The 18,367-nt window shown below is 38.1% G+C and overlaps 1 long non-coding RNA gene and 1 other non-coding gene across 4 annotated transcripts in view; one reads left to right on the plus strand and one right to left on the minus strand.

The window, feature by feature from the left end:
- LOC141423986 (uncharacterized) overlaps nt 1-18,367 on the minus strand; it is a 60,980-nt gene that overhangs the window by 39,984 nt on the left and 2,629 nt on the right. For all 3 annotated transcript variants that reach the window (XR_012448772.1, XR_012448768.1, XR_012448771.1), the window contains exon 2: nt 6,313-6,442. This is a non-coding gene — a long non-coding RNA (uncharacterized lncRNA). The remainder of the gene's footprint in view (nt 1-6,312; nt 6,443-18,367) is intronic.
- LOC141416299 (U6 spliceosomal RNA) lies at nt 8,199-8,302 on the plus strand. The gene has a single exon (XR_012441049.1). It is a non-coding gene; the product is annotated as a U6 spliceosomal RNA (small nuclear RNA).

Here is an 18,367-nt window from a genome sequence, read left to right on the forward strand (position 1 = left end):
CTGACCCTTCTATGTGACAGACACTGCCCGTTGTCTATCTAATATTCTCACCTCCTTCCCTACTAATAAAAAACCCAACTTTGGACAGGACCACAAAACAGCCAACTAAAACATAACACATTTCCTCACTTCCCTTGCAGCTGCTGTGACCATATGACACAGCGCTGTCCTTTAGAGGTAAGTTCAAATTTGCTGAAGATAAAAAGTTTTACTCTCCTGACATGTTGTTTTATTTTGTTTGCTTCTTACCAAAAACCTAGGTGGGAAACAAAAGATTGGGCAGCAATACTGAAATTGTGAAAAATGCCAGGAAAATAAAAATATACCAAGCCTTACAAGTAGAAAAGGGAATATGGAGCCATCATGACCCAGGTGAGACTGTCCCTCCTTGGATCCCACATCTAATTGGAATCACTTTCAAGTAGGTCTTCCTAGTTCCTGTTATGTGAGAAGAATATTCCCCTATTGAGTTAAATTATTATATTAAGATTTGTGCTAGGTGAAACAGAACCCAACCCCTAAATGGGATGGATGGATATGCTCTGAGAAGAGCAAATGAGATAGATATGTGTTTAGAGATAGAACCAATAAATATACTAAATGTTTTCAATTGAGAAGAGGCCCTAAAAGATAGTGTAGAACTATATTTTTATCAGATGTGAGTCTATGAACACTAAGACAGATACTGCATGTACAACGTTTCATGTAATGAGTTGGTAGATCTTTACATAAATGAAGGAATGACATTTACGAGTTCAAATAACAGAAGGGAATAACTTTTTAAATAATAAAAACAGGGCAGGTTTCCTAAGATTTCTCATAAAACTCCTCATGAATGAATATTAACAGATTCAATTTGTCAGAACTTATCACAATGCCATAATAACTCATTTATGAAATGCCACAGTCAAGATAATCCATAACTATATTTTACAAGTATACTTGGAGGTTTACATATATAGATAAAATATTTATCCAGTGGAATGAACATTTATTAATATCCAAGAGAAAGAGAAGTTATTCACAGAAAAAGCAAAATGAGAGAGCTGGAGAAATTGAGAATTGGAAAGAGTGCCAGTGGAATGGAATTAAACGGGAGAAGGGTGAGGGAGGCTGAGAGCCTCGTGCTAAAACTAGGTGTAAATCTGTGGTACTAATTTCTCTTCTGCACTTACAGGGGTTTCTGTATTTGTAAAGTGAGAGATGTGAAATGACTCATTATGCTTATAATTTAGTTGCAGAGCAGAAAAATTAGACACATTATCCCAAAAGCAAATAATATGGCATAGTATGTAGTTAATGGTTAAATTGTATGGTTTGGAGGACAAGTGCTTCAGAAATTGAGAAAACAGGGAAGCAAGAATAGTCAGAAGTATTTCATAAAGAAATGGAAATAGGGAAGTTTTATAGAGGAAGAAGGTTGAAATAAGAACCTTTAAGTAGAAAGAAATGAGACATGCTTATATGAAGATGATTGACTTGTTTGAGGAAAGGAAGGCTAGCTTTGGAAAATAATGAGAATAGATTTGGATTTGTAGTATTGGGCCAACTTATGGATGCCCTCAAAAGCTTGGAAGAAAAAGCTTTGAAGGCGATGAAAAGTAAATCTTATTTACTGGAGAGTAGTGATTGTTGACTCTGCCTTCCCAGCTCCACTCAAAGCCTTAATGGTAGGGAAACAATTCAGCATCACAAGTTCCCAAACTTGTATTGAATCTGTACTCATGAGCCAGAAGGTCCCTTCACTCTCTATCAAACCTCATCTACCAAGACCTGGGTGATACCTTCCAAAGAAGGAGTCAACCCAGAGAGGACCATCATTTCCAATGCACAAAGAAGAGATAAGAAATCGATTGGCTTCTGCAATTTGAAGAAAAGTGTATAGTGTGAAAAGGCAGGCAGAACCTAGTAAAGTGTTAAGAAAGAGTTTTCAAGAGTAGCAACTTTGTTACACTGCCATGGAACTTTGGCAGATAAAAATAGCCACTAGGGTTGCTCCTTCCAATGCTACTGCCTTGGAAAAAGCAAACTGAATCTTGAGGAGCACAGTACAGCTTGGATGGGGTGGAAGGCATGCAGTAGTTTTGGAAGACAGAATAGACCCTAGTTCCTGCTGATGGTTCCACTCTGCTCTAGGCAAACTTTCAAAATCTTCTCACTTTCATATCCTCATTCAACCAAAACGTAGCTAAGGGTCAGGGTGCCAAGGGGAATTCACTCCTCCTATGTAAAGGTATCAAAAGGTATGGATGAGTAACACATACTAACTAACCATCAACAAGAAGAAAAGGAATTTCATGGCGACCATGCAAGAACCCAACACACACATATAAAAAACTAACCAATGCTTCTTAAACTTGAGACTACTGAGCATAATTATATAGTGAGCTCACTAAAACAGATTCTAGGCCAGAAATCCTGATTCTGCTCTCTAAAGAACCCTAGTCAAGAATGCAGCAATGCCTGACTGAACTTTTACTCCAATTTGGTTGATATTTATAAAGAACATTTCTGCCTAATGAATAAGTCTTCATTTTCTTTGGAATGCTAATTGAGGAAGAAAATGCCTTTTAAGACAGACTCAAAAAAAAAAAAAAAAAGAGAGAGAGAGAAACTTTGGAGATTCTCTACCCCATAGTCTTTCCATCTATGACATCTTCAAAAAATATTTTTCAAATTTATCCTTGTAGCCTGAAGTGATGGAGTGGCTACTATTTGACATTTCAAACCAACACATGGGACAGTTTCAATTGCTATAAAACCTACCCTGGAGGCAGTAGGTTTGTCTCTTCTGAAAAAGATTCATTTATATTTTGAAGAATAAAAATCTGGGATCCTTGTCAAGGGACAAAGACCTTGTTCCTGACTTTCAGGAGAAAAGAGGAGATGGCTACCCCTTTCCTATATAAACATCAGGTCTATATTTTCAGGGTTCTTCACCTAACCCTGATAGGTGCAGGATGCCACCACCTTACCTTTTATAGTTAAAAAGTGGAGCAAAAGAAAACTGGGGAAATTATTTGCTGCTGTGCTGTAAAAACTTTGTGCTGTCCTTCAGGATGATATTAATAAATACGGGTACTTTAATACTTGGCAATTCCATGACAACCAAGGAAAGGAGTGGAAACATGAGTATTTGTAAGAGAGGTTACTGATTTTGGGAGACTGAGATCATTTAAAAATTATGGCCATATGCAGCTTATATGCTTAACTTACTATATGTTTAGTCATATTTTCTATTAATTAACTCTTATTACAACTTCAGGCTAGTAGATTTACCTCTCAAATTTGATATTCCTATGAGAGTTGTGAAAGGGATATGTAGCCTACATAAATATTTCACAGTGACTAACTTGGATAAATTAGTATAACAAGCATATATGGCTTTCTCTCATTTTTGGAAAAATTTATAATTACTAATCTCTCTTCTTACAGAATTTTTCCCGTTCACCAGAACATGCCAGAGTTTATTTTTCAGTAAACATTTGTATTTACAAAGAATGTTTTGTACTCTGAAATGTCCCTTACCTCCCAAACACTTTTCATACCTGATGTGATCTGAAGATGATTTGTCTCCTCTAAAACTCACGTTGAGATTTATGCTATTGTGACTGTGTTGGGATGTGGGGCCTTTAAGAGGTGATTAGATTATTGGGGAGATTAATGCCTTTCTGGAGGGAGTTAAGGGAACTGGTTAATTATCCGGAGAGTGGGTTATTATAAAGTGATGCCATCCCTGTATTCTCTCTCTTCCTTGCAAGCCTTCTTGGTCTTAAACTTTTCCACTCTGTTTTGATGTAGCACATCCTCAACAGATGTGGCCATCTAATTTTGGACTTCTAATCTCTGGAGCTATGAACTAAAAAGAACTTGGGTCCTTTATAAATTATCCAGACTCAAGTATTCAGGTATAGCAACAGAAAACAGACAATGTCTTATTACTTCACATATCATCATGACAACCTTGTGTTGTATCAGATAATTACTATTAGTCCTTTTTAGAGATGAGGAAATTGAGACACAAAAAAACAGCTAAGTAATTTACCAAAGTTCATTCCAGTTAATTGTTTTCAAAACTAAAGTTCAAACCCTGAATAATTCATATGATCTCTAATTATAAAAGTTAAATTAATAGCCTAATAGCATAGCCAGTACTTGCCTTATTTTTCAAGATCACAAAAGTGTGAAGGCAGATGAGAAGACACAAGGTCCTGTTCTGGGTAAAGGCTGTACAAATTGTCCTTTGGTATCCACTTATTTTAAAATAAGTCAGTACAATTTTGTTAATAGCACTTCTCTTCGTACTAGTATCCAACTTACAAATGACACTTTGCAAAAAGCACTTCAAAATACAAAACTATTCTGTGACCTTAATTACTGTCATAAATGTATTTGATATTTGCTGTCAAAGAACAGGCTATAATTAATTTCTGTGATGTGCATATGCTTTTTTTTGGTGTTACTGGAATTTGGACTCAGACCCTTATAATTGCTAGGCAGGCATACTACACTTGAGCCACACCCTCAGTCCTTTTTGCTTTGATTTTTTAATAGGGTCTCAAATTTTTGCCAAAGGACCAGCCTTGAACCAAGATCCTCTATGCCACCTGAATAGTTAGGATTACAAACACATACCACTATACATAGCTTATTTGTTGAGATGGGGGGGTCTCAGTGTTTTCCCAGGGCTGGCCTTGATCTGTGATGCTCTTGATCTCCACCTCCTGAATAGCTGGGATTATAGGCATGCACCACCATACCTGGCTACTTTTAAATATAAGTTTATTATCAATAGGGCAAACCCAGCTCTATATCATGAGTAAATTATTGGAAAATGGGAAACACAGATAAAAATTAAATGTATCTGGTTTTGGACCATCTATTTTTAAAATAACTTCATTTTTGGAATACTTTATAGGAAAAATGTGAAGATAGTACATAGAGTTACCATACATCCCAGACATCCTATACGAAGTTTCCCACATTAACATTCTATATAACACATATAAAGTTTATATTTTAATTAACTAGAAGCCCATATTTTATTCAGTTTTGTCTTTTCCTTTTTACCTAATGTACTTTTTCCATTCAAGGATCTCACCCAGGATACCACATTATATTTAGTCATTGTGTCTCTTTGGGCTTTTCTTGGCTGTTGACAGTTTCTCAGACTCTCCTCATTTTTGATGACCTTTATCTTTTGGAGAAGAACTGGTCAGTGTTTTCTACAATGTCTCTCTCCTGAAATTTACCTTATGTTTTTCTCATAATTATTCTGTGCTTATGCATTTGGGGGAGGAAGACCATAGAGGTAAGGTGCATTTTCCTCATTGTATCAAAGGTTTATATCCAAATGACTTATCACTGTTGATGTTGAGCTTGGTCACCTGGCTGAGGTAGTGATTGTCAGTGTCTGTACTTTAAATTACTCTATTTCCCTTATTTCTACAGTGCTTGTTAGAAAAAAGGCTCTATTTGCCATCCATACTTAAGGAATAGAGAGCCATTTATATTTTTATGTAAATAAAATGGAATTTATAATTTTGAAAGTATACACCATTACAATATGAAATAATCAAAATCCTGGAAGTTTGGGCATCTTGAAATTTTGCACAGCAAGAATCCTATTCTTGAAATGTTTGTAGAAATACCCCCTGTGATATCATTTGGGATATACCTTCCCAGTTTTTCAGTGTGTTTATTTGACAAGCCTTTATTTATTAGGTTCTATATTGGATCCTGGGAATACAAACCTGTGACATCATTTTTGTCCTCAGAAGTTTAAGTTTCCATATTAAAGATTTCACATCCTGACAGCTAGTCCTTTCCTCCTTTCTCTTACCATAAAATTTGGTATAGCTGAAAATAGGAATATCTTTTAAAACTGTCCTCATTTTCAGATAAATGGGTCGATGCATCATTACTGGGGAAAAAATGAATATTCCTCCCTCTCTTTTAAAAAAAATTGTACTTTTTCTACTTTAGGAAATTGTGGATTTGGTTCCTTAGAGTTGGAATTTCCCTGAATCTTTTTTAAGAAGTAAAAACATATAGCATTATGTGACATCTATTCTAACTTGCTCTTCTTCTATTATTGAAAGGGCACTTTGAGCATGCTAGAATGAAAAGTATGAGCATGAAAATTTGAGCATGCTAGAATGAAGAGTATAATCCTTATATCAGCTGAAGTGTCTTTACCTACTTTTGTTAGAAAATCCCTCTGCCAAATTGACTTAAATAATATAAATACATTATCTCAAATATCAGGGAATCCAGAAGTATTCAGTAACTAGGTTGGGGGTTGCTACTCACCATCATCACCACGGATTTAGCTTATCTCTTTTCTCCATGCTACCATCAGCAGTGTCCTGGCTTCATGCTCAGGTACAGTTCCAGGCTTCAGGTACAGACACAGCAGGTCTGTACAGGTCCTGAGCAGGTCCTGAGGCAGGTATGGAAATAGATCTTAGCATATGGAACCTTTACCAGAGATTCTTACCTATCTTGTTCATGGGCAAAGACCAGGTCCCTGGGCCACACACTCAATTTCTGGCAGGGGAACAATAATATCCAATTAGGATTGAGTGGAGCTGGCATTACTTCATATGCAGGATAGATGAGTATCTGAACAAAATAGGAGTCCTGTTAACAGTGAATAGATTCTACAGAGTGTGAGCAAAAGCCAAATGCACGTGTCCACATGGTCTTGTAAGACCCCTGGAGTACTGGCCCCGCCAGAACACTGGTTTCAGCCTTTCTACACCACATTGTAATTTCCAGTCAATTCTACCATACTGAGCCTTCCTGAAGGGCACATTTTGCCCTTCACTCTAAGTCACTGAGTGTCTGTGAATGTGTCATTCTGTAAATACATGAAGTGAGAGCCAACACATTTTCACCACCTCTAAGCACTTTGAAAAGTCCCACTTTCCTGGCAGTGAGTTAGCAAAGTTGACCTTCCAGCCAGTCAGTTCTCGTTTCTAAGTATAGTTGGAGAATCCATTCTAAATGAATTGTATTCTTTTGTTTTGAATGCTAAGTTGTGACCTGAACTCTTAGTCCTGTGTAAATCAGAATTCATTAGGTTCATGTTAAACACTCACAATGTGCCTGATACAGGGACAGGGTCTGGAACTGTAGAAATGAAAAATGTCATTTTTGAGAAATTTTATCCAAGACTTGGTGGAATTAGAAATCAAATACCAGAACCCCCAAACTCCAATTGTTTTCAAGAAAAAAATTCTGAATTTTGAGGTGATTGGCGATTCCCCTACCAACCCTTTCCTAAACAAGCACAGGAAATACAGCTGAATAGAATTAGCACTGTCTTTTTTCCCTTTTGTTTTAACTTCCTCTCCTGACAAGTTATCAAATTAGTCAACAATTATTAAGTGCTTGATATATACCAGCACTGGCCATGCAGTGAGCAGATGTCAGATTCATGAGTGCTATGAAGAAAACAAAAAATGGGTAACATGGTAGGAGTGCCAGAGAGAATTAACCAGAACAGAGACATGATAGAATTTTACTAAATTCATAGAATTAATTTTTAACTGAAAGAGAAAAAAAATAGAGAGGGGAGAAGTATAGATCTTGTATGTGAAACCAAGGCCTGCTATACTCTCTTTGCAGTATTTCCTGGCAGGATCATTGATTGAAACCTGCTTTTAGAGCTTATATTATTCTCTGGTAGTCTCTGTCTTAATGATGTATTCAAAGTCAAGATTTTCTCCATGGTAAAGCTCTCTGCCTCCCTGATACATAGTGAAGCTCATTTTTGCTACAATTCTTTTTGGTTTGCAAGCCTGACTCTAAGTTGAGATCAGTTTAGGCTTAGGCCTCCTTGGTCATTCCTTCTTGGTCTTTGGCTTCTGATAATTTAAATAATATTTGGGAAAATTAAGAATTACACTGTTGGCCTACAGTATCGTACATTTATAATCAACTTCACTCTTGTCATTGAAAATTACATTCCCAAGCTGGAAAGTCCAGCAATCTACTAATTCTGTGCCCTGCCCTAACTCCTAGTCCATAACAGAAATTGTTTAGTTCTTGTATTTGTGATGGGTTTATGCCCTTTGTTCTTTTAATATTTGGGGGAATATCATTATGGTGGTTCATTGTTTTCTATTATGTACCCCACATGCACCAGCTAGGGATGTGGGTACAAGAGAGTCACATCAAGAATATAACCACAAGAGCTCACTTTGGCAGCACATCTCCTAAAATTGGAACTATACAGAGAAGATGACCATGGCATCTGCACAATGATACGAAAACTCATGAAGCATTCCACATTTAAAAAAAATAAACTTTGAAATGACAAAAAAGAATGTTAATATGGTTAGTTCATAGTATTTAAGTATTATTTTAATATTATATCCCATGCCCACACTCAAGAAATTTGTGCTGCTGCAGGAGATAAATGTGGGTATGATGAGAAAAGTACCAAGATCAGAAACAAAAGAGCCATGTTTGAACATTTGCAACTTTCCTTCTTTGTGGGTTTATGAGGGAATACTTAACTTATCCTGGCCACAGTTCTTTTACAGTAAAGTAAGGCTAGCAATATTTATCTCAAGGATTGTTTTGATATTAAATGAGATCATCAATATGAAAGTGCACTGTAAGAAATGTGAGACATTGTAAGGTATTACTACCATCATAGAGCCTAGAAAAACAACAAAGTTATAGGGAAGTAAACTTAATGTGTTTTTTTGGTGGTACTGGGGTTTGAACTCAGGGCCTCCTGTTTGCTAGGCATGCACTCTTCTGCCAGCCCTTTTTGGTGTTCGGTATTTTTGAGGTAGGGTCTCATGAACTATTTGCTCTGGCTTTGAACCACGATCCTCCTGACCTCTGCCTCCTGAGTAGCTAGGATTATAGGCATGAGCAGCTGGTGACTTGCTAAATTTTAATATTTTAAGAAGAAAAAAACACATAGAAAGAAAAAAATGCTAATTAATGTTTTATTTAGCTAGAAATATGCAACTGGTTAATGTGAGTACCCAGCTCACATCCCTCATTCTACCCCAGAGGTCACCTGTGTTTGGATAAACAATTTGCTTACTTCCAGTGTTTTCTCAAATTTCTCTCTGCATGAGGGATCCCAAGGAGTTAATTTCCTGGGGAATAACTTCTCGATGGGTAAATACCCTTCACTTCCTTGCCTCTTATTGAGAAAATTTCAAATGAGTTTTATACAGTCTCTCAGAGGAGGCACAGTGATACTGAATCCCAACTGCTCACAGCAATAATTTGAATAGAAACAGTGAACAATCTTTGGCCTTTCTCCTGACATTTTCTATCTCATTTCCCCTATCCCTCACCATGCTTCCTGGGATCACCTCCTACATAAACTGCTTGCACCCAAATCCTTGTCTCAGAACCTGTTTCTTAGATATTTTTAAAATGCAGTTATGTTGATATGTAAAACTTATTTTTACAGATGTGTGTGAATGGTACTTCAACATTTTGTGTCACTCTTTGATTTTAATCTTTTTATAAAGTTAGCAAAAGAAATTGGAGAGTAGAACAGGAAAAAGAAGAACAGCAGTGGAGAAATGAAAACTAAGCTCTTTTACTTAAGTAAATTGAATAAACATTTTTAGAAAAAGTGTGAATAAAACCAGTCATGAGACAGAGGTGAGATAAAACAGTGTGAACCACTAGATGGAACAAATGCAAGATAAATGTCATCATTGCCCTGACCCCAATATGCCCTTAGACATAATTTTTCTAAATCTGACTCTTATTACTGCCTTTTCTGCCCCCCACACTTTGTACTCCTCGAGTTCCTCTTTCTTAACCCCATTTTTCACCAAGATGACATAGTAAAATCTACAAATGAGAAAAGAGAAGAAGCTTCAAGTAGGACTATGCAAAATGCACTGCTTTATCTCCACGTTCTAAACTTGGATGGACTGCCTGGAGACTAGCCCATGTCTACCAATGAGCGGGACAGGCCCATACCTGATTGGAGCAAGTAGGGGTGAAGAGAGTGACTGATGTTAGGAAGTACAGACAAATGTGTATCCAAATATTTAGATAGTGCTGTCACTCCATGTCAAATCTCAGCTTAGCAAGCAGTAACAATTCTAATATACAGCAGCATTATCATTTCCTTTCCTCTTATTCTTTCTAGTGCATTGTTTTACAGTACTTCCAATGTGTACAAACTAGTACCACACTGCAAAATCTGCAAATCCCAGATGTCAGTAGCTTGAAGAGAGCTCCAGGGGCAGGGAAGAAAACAAGTGTCAGAAGAAATGAGACTATAAAAACAATAAACTGAGAAGAATGTTCTCAATTCACTGATTCAGAATACACAGTGGGCATACCTTTTCCTCTGGCAGCAAATGGTACTGTAATGGGAGATTTGTGCAGGACCAAAAACCTCACTCAACCTTGCTAGCTCAGGTGTTTAGCCAGAGGGAATGTTAGCATTTTGGATTCTTTTCTCATGAAGCTGAAGAATGAACTTCACAGACAACAAAGGGTGAGTACAGAGGTAGAGAGATTTATTAAGAGAAAGAATGAAACCTCCCATGGAAAGGGAGGGGTCTCAAGTGGATTGCTAGAGAAGTGACATGGTCTAAGATTTTTATCTATTTTTCCAGAGCATTGCCATTGTTTAGTCTCTATGCTAATTAGGTGTGCAGAAAGCAGCATTTCAATTAGCTGTGTGTGTCTGTAACATTCTGATTGGTCATGCCCTAGTCCTACTAGTGTCCTTATTTGGTCCATCCTGTTTTTCTTTTGTTCCACCATTTAAGGTTATGGGGGGTTCATAATGGAGGTTTCCAGGGGCTCCTGTGTCCTAGCTCTAGTGTCTAATTTCAGCTAACTTGCTCAGCACTACCTTAAATGGCTGATTTTTGGCATATGGCCTGAAGAACTCTTTTTAAATGACCCAAGAATTGCTTTGAGGAGTGGTAAAAAGAGATAGGTTCAAGTACAAACAAGAGTCATACCAAAGTCCAAAGTCAGATAAGAAGCCACAGTAAAGAAGAAACCCCAGAAGAGTCAACCTCTAGCTACTTCAGCCTACCCGTCCTCCACTAGACCCAAAGAAGTTCACAAAAGAATAAAAAAACCCTACATTATTTATCATCTAGACATTTTAATATCATCTCTGAGAGTGTCACAAAAGCCAGAGCAAATGTCTGTCTCCTGGACACCAGATTTTGAAGCCAGGAATGAGGGATTGGATAGACCAACTAACAATTCACTTGTAGTTCTTTTTGCAGTAAGTTAAGGTGGAAAAAAACTTGACAGGAAATAGCCAACCCTACTGCTAGGGTCTCTTCCAACTTCAGTAGTAGTTATAAAACACATGTGGGATTGCTTCTTCTCACAGTGCCTCTGAAAAGACCCAGACTATCCTAGGAGGAGTGGATAGGGATAATAAGTTAGGGTTCTTAGCAAGGAAGAGATGGGGATATTTAATCAAAAGAGACTAGGAGCCTATTTATTGGCTTTGGTAATGAATCACATTCTCCCAGTAACTCATGCTGCTCCACTCAGTCCATCAGTGACTTGTGCCACAGCTGTAGTGGACATTTCTATGCATGCTGATTGGGTACTACCACAAGTGCCTTCTTTATCTCTCTTTCATTGCCAAGCCTTTCTCTGAAGAAGTGGTAGCTTAAATAGAGGTGTTCAGGGCAAGCCCAAAATATAGGGAAGAATGTCCCTAGGGGAAACCTCAACCAATGGGGCAATAAAGCCAGAGGATAAAAGTTTCAGCCTCCCTTTCTTAACAGGGACAACTGTATTCCACATGGGTCCTCACAAGGCTTGAGCCCAGTTGCCCACAGTGGTAGTTAGCTCAGAAAAATACTGTTTACTGACTTTTCAGTCTTCTCTCAATAACTATCCTCCCACCTTCCTCTCTTCTGTAGTCTGTAAAATAAATCACTTAAATGCAAATCCTTACCTCAGGCTCTGCTTTTGAGGAGACCCCCAACTAAGACAGTAATACCAAATGTACCCCCCAAGAAAACTGACCCATTCTGGAAATGGTTTATTTTCTAGTCAGATGGGAACAAAAACTCCCTCACCGGGGGGAAACTGTGGTGCTGATAACCTCTGTTGTAATTTTTAAACTCTCACCTGTGTGGAACAGATGTGGTGGAAGGGGAAGATTTGTTTGTATAATATCTAATATTGAAATGAAAAGGGGCAATGTTTATTATAAGAGTAGTGCAGTTGATAAGCTTTTGCGAGTTGCCTTAGAAGCCTTGAGGAATGCCAGTTCAGTTCCACCAACTCATAATTCAAGGCATTCTGTGAAAGCCAAAATTATTCTATGAAAGCAAGTAAAGACACCTTGTATAAAAAAGGGTAGTCTGCTAAAAAATCAGGTTCAGAACTTAATTTGAAGGATGGCAGAATAGCAAAGAAAACTGAATGTGAAGGCATCCTATGTCAAAGATTTTTTTACCTTGATTTTAAAAAAAAAAAGAGTGGGAACCTGAGACTTGGGATGACAGATCTGTGAAGAAATGGATGAGGACCTTATGCCCTGGATGCTGTTCAATCATGGAGGCCACAGAAGCCAGTCTCCTTCCCCTTGCAAGGACAGTGCTCCTTGTCCCTGGATCCCCTCCACTGACTGCCCTAATCGCTTGCAGATTGATGTGTCAGGTCCCAGCGTATCTAAACACAGAAGGTATGGTATCTACTGTGGGAAGAAATAACCTACTGAAAGAGTTACAGAAAAATTTGGACAGAAAAGCAGAGCTACAGTGATAAATTTGAGGGTGTTAAGTTGAATAGGATGAGTAGGATTTAAGGCTGAAGAGGTGAAAGTCATTCTCCTCTGACGTAGGGCTTAAAACCCTGTCAAAAACACCTGGAATTTGCCCCAATACACTGTTAAGAAGGTCCCTTGAAACTTGGACATAACAGTGATGCAGAGATGTCAGAGACCTTTGAGTTTTAAGAAATAGGTCAGAAGGCTTAAGGAGGTGGGAATTTGTAATGAGCTTTTAATGTCAGACCCATTGCCTAGGTTTCCTAGGATACTCCCTTCATTAGGGCAGTAAAACATGTTCTAGCATACTTTATTGTATTTCTGTTATTTTTTTTTGAGATCGAGTTTTGCTATGGAACCTAGATTATCCTTGAACTTGCGACCCTTGCCTCAGTCTCTCAAATACTGGATTATAGATGTGAACCACCATGTTCGCTTGCACTAATATTTTTAAAAAGGACAGTGGCATGGTGTTCTTGAATGAATCAGAGTTCATAGAAAACAAACTCTATGATAGAATGGGGCTCCATGGAGTCCACGGGAATGAAGAAAAATTGCATAATTTTAGAGTGCAGGTATATTAAATATCAGGTGGGTGTATTTAGTATAAGACACAAGACTAGAGGGGTAATTAGAGTGCTGGGATCTTAGGGATTTGTAGTAATGGCTAATGTATTCCTAAGGATGAGACAGACAGGTAAACTCAGAAATTATTACTTGACTTCTATAGCCAGAAAAAAAAATCGGAAGCAGGTATGCAGTGGGCAAGGATCAGCAAACACAATAGTAAAGCATAATGTTGAATTTCCAGATCAAAGCCAATTAGTTATCAGATCCAGAACTCAATTACTGAAGATGAAGCCCGATCTAAGGAAAGGTACATTATCAAGCTGCATAAATAAATAAATAAGACATAAATGGGATGAATGTACTTAGCTATAGTACTTTGTGTCCCTCACATTTAGGAAGGGATACTGCACAAATTTGGTCTCTTAATTTTGGAGGCAGCAGTTCCACGTGGAGGGCACTGCTGCAACCTATCTATTGAGTGACTCAGAAGTTTGCTAGTGTCAAGTGAGGCCCAAACCAAGAGAAGACTCCTCAGCAGATTCAGGAAATAATGCAAGCTTTCTTGTTGATACGAACATGATCCAACAGACTTGGGAGTGTCAGAGCTATCCAGTACAAGAGTAGCAACTTAGAGCTCCAGGATTCAGAGTCAAGCCATGCCTTCCGCTTCAGAGACCCACTCACTGTTTGAAAGCAGCTTCTTGTATACCACAGGGTCCTCCTAGAGACTGAACCCCTGAATATGGAATGTAAAAAACTGCAATTGTAGATGCCCACTCTGAGCTGTATGTTATCAAATCATATAAGTGCATGTACAGCTACCATCCATCAAATGGTGAAAATGATATACCAAGGAAGAGGCCTGAGCAAGTCCACAGGGCACAGGTAAGTTTCATGAACAGATTCCCATGCCACCAACATTCCATGAGTGTTGTGACTGTGATTCTCCACCATTCCACATTTATGGCTTCATGAGATATTCCCTGTGATCAACTGATGGAGGAGAAAAATGCAGGCCTGTTTTAAAAATGAAGTGATTCTTCTGCATTTTTTCACTCATATGTGGAATTTAGACCTAAAAAAATAACAATATGACAAGATTATAAAAGTGAGACTGTGGGGGGGAGGTAACCTTTTGGAGGAGGAGGGGGAAAAAAAAGGGGGATGGAGGTGACCTTGGTTAAAGATATATTATATATGTATGTATGACAACAGCATAATGAAACCCACTAAAACAGGTTAAGAAAGAGTAATACAGATGGGGTGAATTTATGCATGCATGTAACCATCACAATGAAACCCCCTTGTAGAATTAATTTATGCTAGTGAAAATTTTAAAAATGAAATAGTTCAATACAATTTAAGTGGTCTTTGGCCACACAATACCTCATTCACAAGTAACCCTAGAAGTCAATGGTGAGGACCATGGCACAGAATACTTGTCATATAAAGGAAGAATTAATCTGATGTAGAAAATATACATGGTCTCCTGTGCAATAGTGACAATTTGACTAGGGTACTAGAATGTGAAAGATTATAACATCAAGTGTGAAGAGTCATGTGGATGTACATATAGGAGCAGAAACAAACATGCACATCTTCATGTGTCATACTATTGTCCACTGGACAGCACCTGTCAACAAGGAGGCTCTTAACAATCAAGTAAATGGATCCTGTCAGGTAGATGTCACCCAGCCTCTATTCTTGGCACCCCAAAAATGCTAGTGCAATGGACCCATGAGCATAGTGGCCTTATTGGAAGGTTTGGAGGCCATTTGTGGCCCCAATAGTATTCCCTTCTCTCACCAAACTAGCATGACTAATGTTGCTTCTACGGAAGTTCTGACATGTTAGCAGCAAAGACCAATGCCAAGCATTTAATAGAGTACCAACCCTTAAGGATACCAGCCAGGCACTTAGTGGCAAACTAATTACATCTGCTCTCTTATCCTCCTCTGAAAAAGAAGAGAATTAATCACCCTTACTGGAACTGCCTCCTATTTTATAAATGTGTTTGGCCTCCTTGTCTATGAGTGTCACTTCTAGGATTATTATTTGATGGCTTATGGAATGCTTTATTTACAGATATGACAATCTTGCATTACACTATGAACCAAAGGACCCACAGTGAAGGCGGTACAAGAAGATAAGAAGACTATAGTTCCTACTATATACTACATTATCCAAAAGTAGTTAATCTGATAGGCTGCTGGGATGGATTATTAAGGGACAACAATGAATGGTTGGGAGTTGTCCTACACAATTTAGTAAAGGCTTGAGTCAATGACTGCCTTATATGGTGCTGTGTACATAACAGCTAGAATATGTAAGTCTGGAAACCAAAGTGGAGAAATAGGAATGGCTCCTCTCACCATCATATTTGGTGATCCCATAGCAGAATTTGTGCTTCCTATTCTTATATCCTCAGGCTATGTTAGATTACAGGTCATGTTAATTGTTGGGGATAAACCAATGAGACTCCCTTTTACAAGAGGACACCGTAAAGTTCTCACAGGACTATCACTACCATCTGCTCATTCTGGCTCCTCATGCCAAAGGGTTGGAAGACAAAGAAAGGCATTTTTTATACTGGCAGAGTAATTGGCTATCAACAGCATGTAGGATTTCTCAGTAATGGAAGCAGGAAGGAATATTTCTAGGTCTCAAAGATTTAGTGGAAGTACTCTGTCCTTCCATGCCTGATGAAAGCACTGAATACAAAAAATTCAGTAGTGACCTTAACGTGACACAGGCAAGCTCACCAAAAATGTGGATTCCTCAAAGAAATAGTTACTATCAGCTGAAGGTCTCACAAAGGATAAGGAATGTATAGAATGAGTAGTAAAAATCTAAAAGGGATGTGATGAACATCAATTATGGCCTTTGGGGAAGTTACAGAAGGAGCAACCCTAACTCTTCCCATCTTGAGAACTTTTGAGAGTTAGAGGATGGCTATGATGTTAAAAATTTGGTGACGGGATGGCTTTTATATAGAGTAAAATGATCTGAAAGGTCCAAGGGGTAGACTGTGAGAGATAGTTTTGGTGTCCTGTGCCACTGCTTTTGATTTCAGCAGCAAAGGTGTTGGACAGTTCTCTGCACCACAGTTTCCTTTTTTTTATTGTGGTACATACATTTATCATTTTTATTGTGATATATGCATTTATCATTTTAAGCCTGTAATGCAGTAGATTAAGGACATGTGCACTATTATGATGCCATTAGCACCATTCATCACTCGACCTTTTTATTTGCTCAAACTGAAACTCTAATCATTGAACACCAACTCATTCTCCTCACATCCAGCCTTTGGCTCCCACCATTGTACCTCTGTCTCTATGAATTTGACTATACTAGAAATCTTAAAGTATTTGTCTATTTTGTGTCTGGCTTATTCCACTTAACATAATGCCTTTAAAGTCCATCTGTGTGTACACCACATTCTGTTCATCCATTCATCTCTCAATGGACACTTGGGTTGCTTCCATCTGTTTGGCTACTATGAATAATGGGAATAATTCTGCTTGTGATTTTGATGCACAAATATCTTTAATTTCTTGCTTACAGTATCTTTAATATATATATAATATATATATTAGTAATGGACTTGCTTTCCTGTGGTTATTCTATATTAATGATTTTGAGGAACCCACAGTGGCTACACCATTTTACATTCCAACTAGTAACGCACACGGTCCCAATTCCATGCAACATTTGTTATTTTGTGGTTTTGGCTTATTTGTTTGCTTTGTTTTTGATAGGAGCCATCCTAATGGGTGTGAAGGGGCATCTCATTGTGGATTTCATTCGAATTGCCCTAACTACTGGTGATGTTGAGCATCTTCTCATGTGCTTATTTATATGTCTTCTCTGGAAGAATGACAGTTCAAGTTCCTGGTCCATTTTTAATCAGGTTGCTTTTTTTGTTGTTTAGTTTTAAGAGCTGTTTATATAGTCCAGATATTAATACTTTATCAGATGCATAGTTTACAAATATTTCTCACATCTAAGTCATTCTTTCTTTCTCTCTCTCTCTCTCTCTCTCTCTCTCTCTCTCTCTCTCTCTCTCTCTCATACAGTACTTGGGGATTAGTCTCAGGGCATCACACTTAGGCAAGCACTCTACCAATTGAGACACACACACACACACACACACACAGTCCTTTTTGCTTTTCATTTTTTCAGCTAGTGTCTTAAGCTAAGTTTGCCTGAACTGGCCTCAGACCGTGATCCTACCTCTACCTCCTAAGTAAAGGATTGCAGAAGTGCATCACCACTGCACTGTTTTTGAGTTGAGGTCTCACTGACTTTTGCCCAGGATAGCCTTGAACCACAATCTTCTTAATTTCTGCCTCCCAAGTAACTGGGATTACAGAAGTGGTACATGTGTACCACCATGCCCAGCCACTCATTCTCTTGACAGTGTCTTTTGGCACATGAAAGTTTTACATTTTGACAAAGTCCAATTTAATCTACTTGTTCCTTGCTGTCTTTGATTTTGGTCCACTAACATGTGTTACTTTTCTCTTTTTTGAGACAGGGTCTCACTATGTTGTCTGGCTGGTCTTAAACTCTGGGGCTCAAGTGGTTCTCTTGCCTCAGCCTCCCAAGTAGCTGTGACAACTGGCACATGCTACCACATCCAGCTTGTCCACTGACATCTGAACTCACATTTCAGTCCTAATTTAATTCTTAACTTTAGTTGATATTGACTGGCATTAACTTCAGTTTTCTGGGCCTGAAATATACATAATTTTGGAGGCTTAAGAGAAAACATTAAAAATATTACTTTTATACATTTTTACTAAATTTTATAACCATGTTATTGCCTGCTAGGACCCCTCCTGGAAACAGTTGTGCTAGCTCCATCTTTAGTCAGCCTTTGTAGTCACCTTCACCACTACTTTCTCCTTCTACCCCTTCCTTCACCATTTTTTAACAATCCAGAAAGTAGAGTTAGAATGATGCTATCTTTCACATACTTGTGGTTTCTGATCTGCTGTTAAAATTATTATTTATCTTCTGTTGTATTCTAGTTTG

The sequence above is a fragment of the Castor canadensis genome, chromosome 1, assembly GCF_047511655.1.
Source record: "Castor canadensis chromosome 1, mCasCan1.hap1v2, whole genome shotgun sequence".
NCBI classification, from domain to species: Eukaryota; Metazoa; Chordata; class Mammalia; order Rodentia; family Castoridae; genus Castor; species Castor canadensis.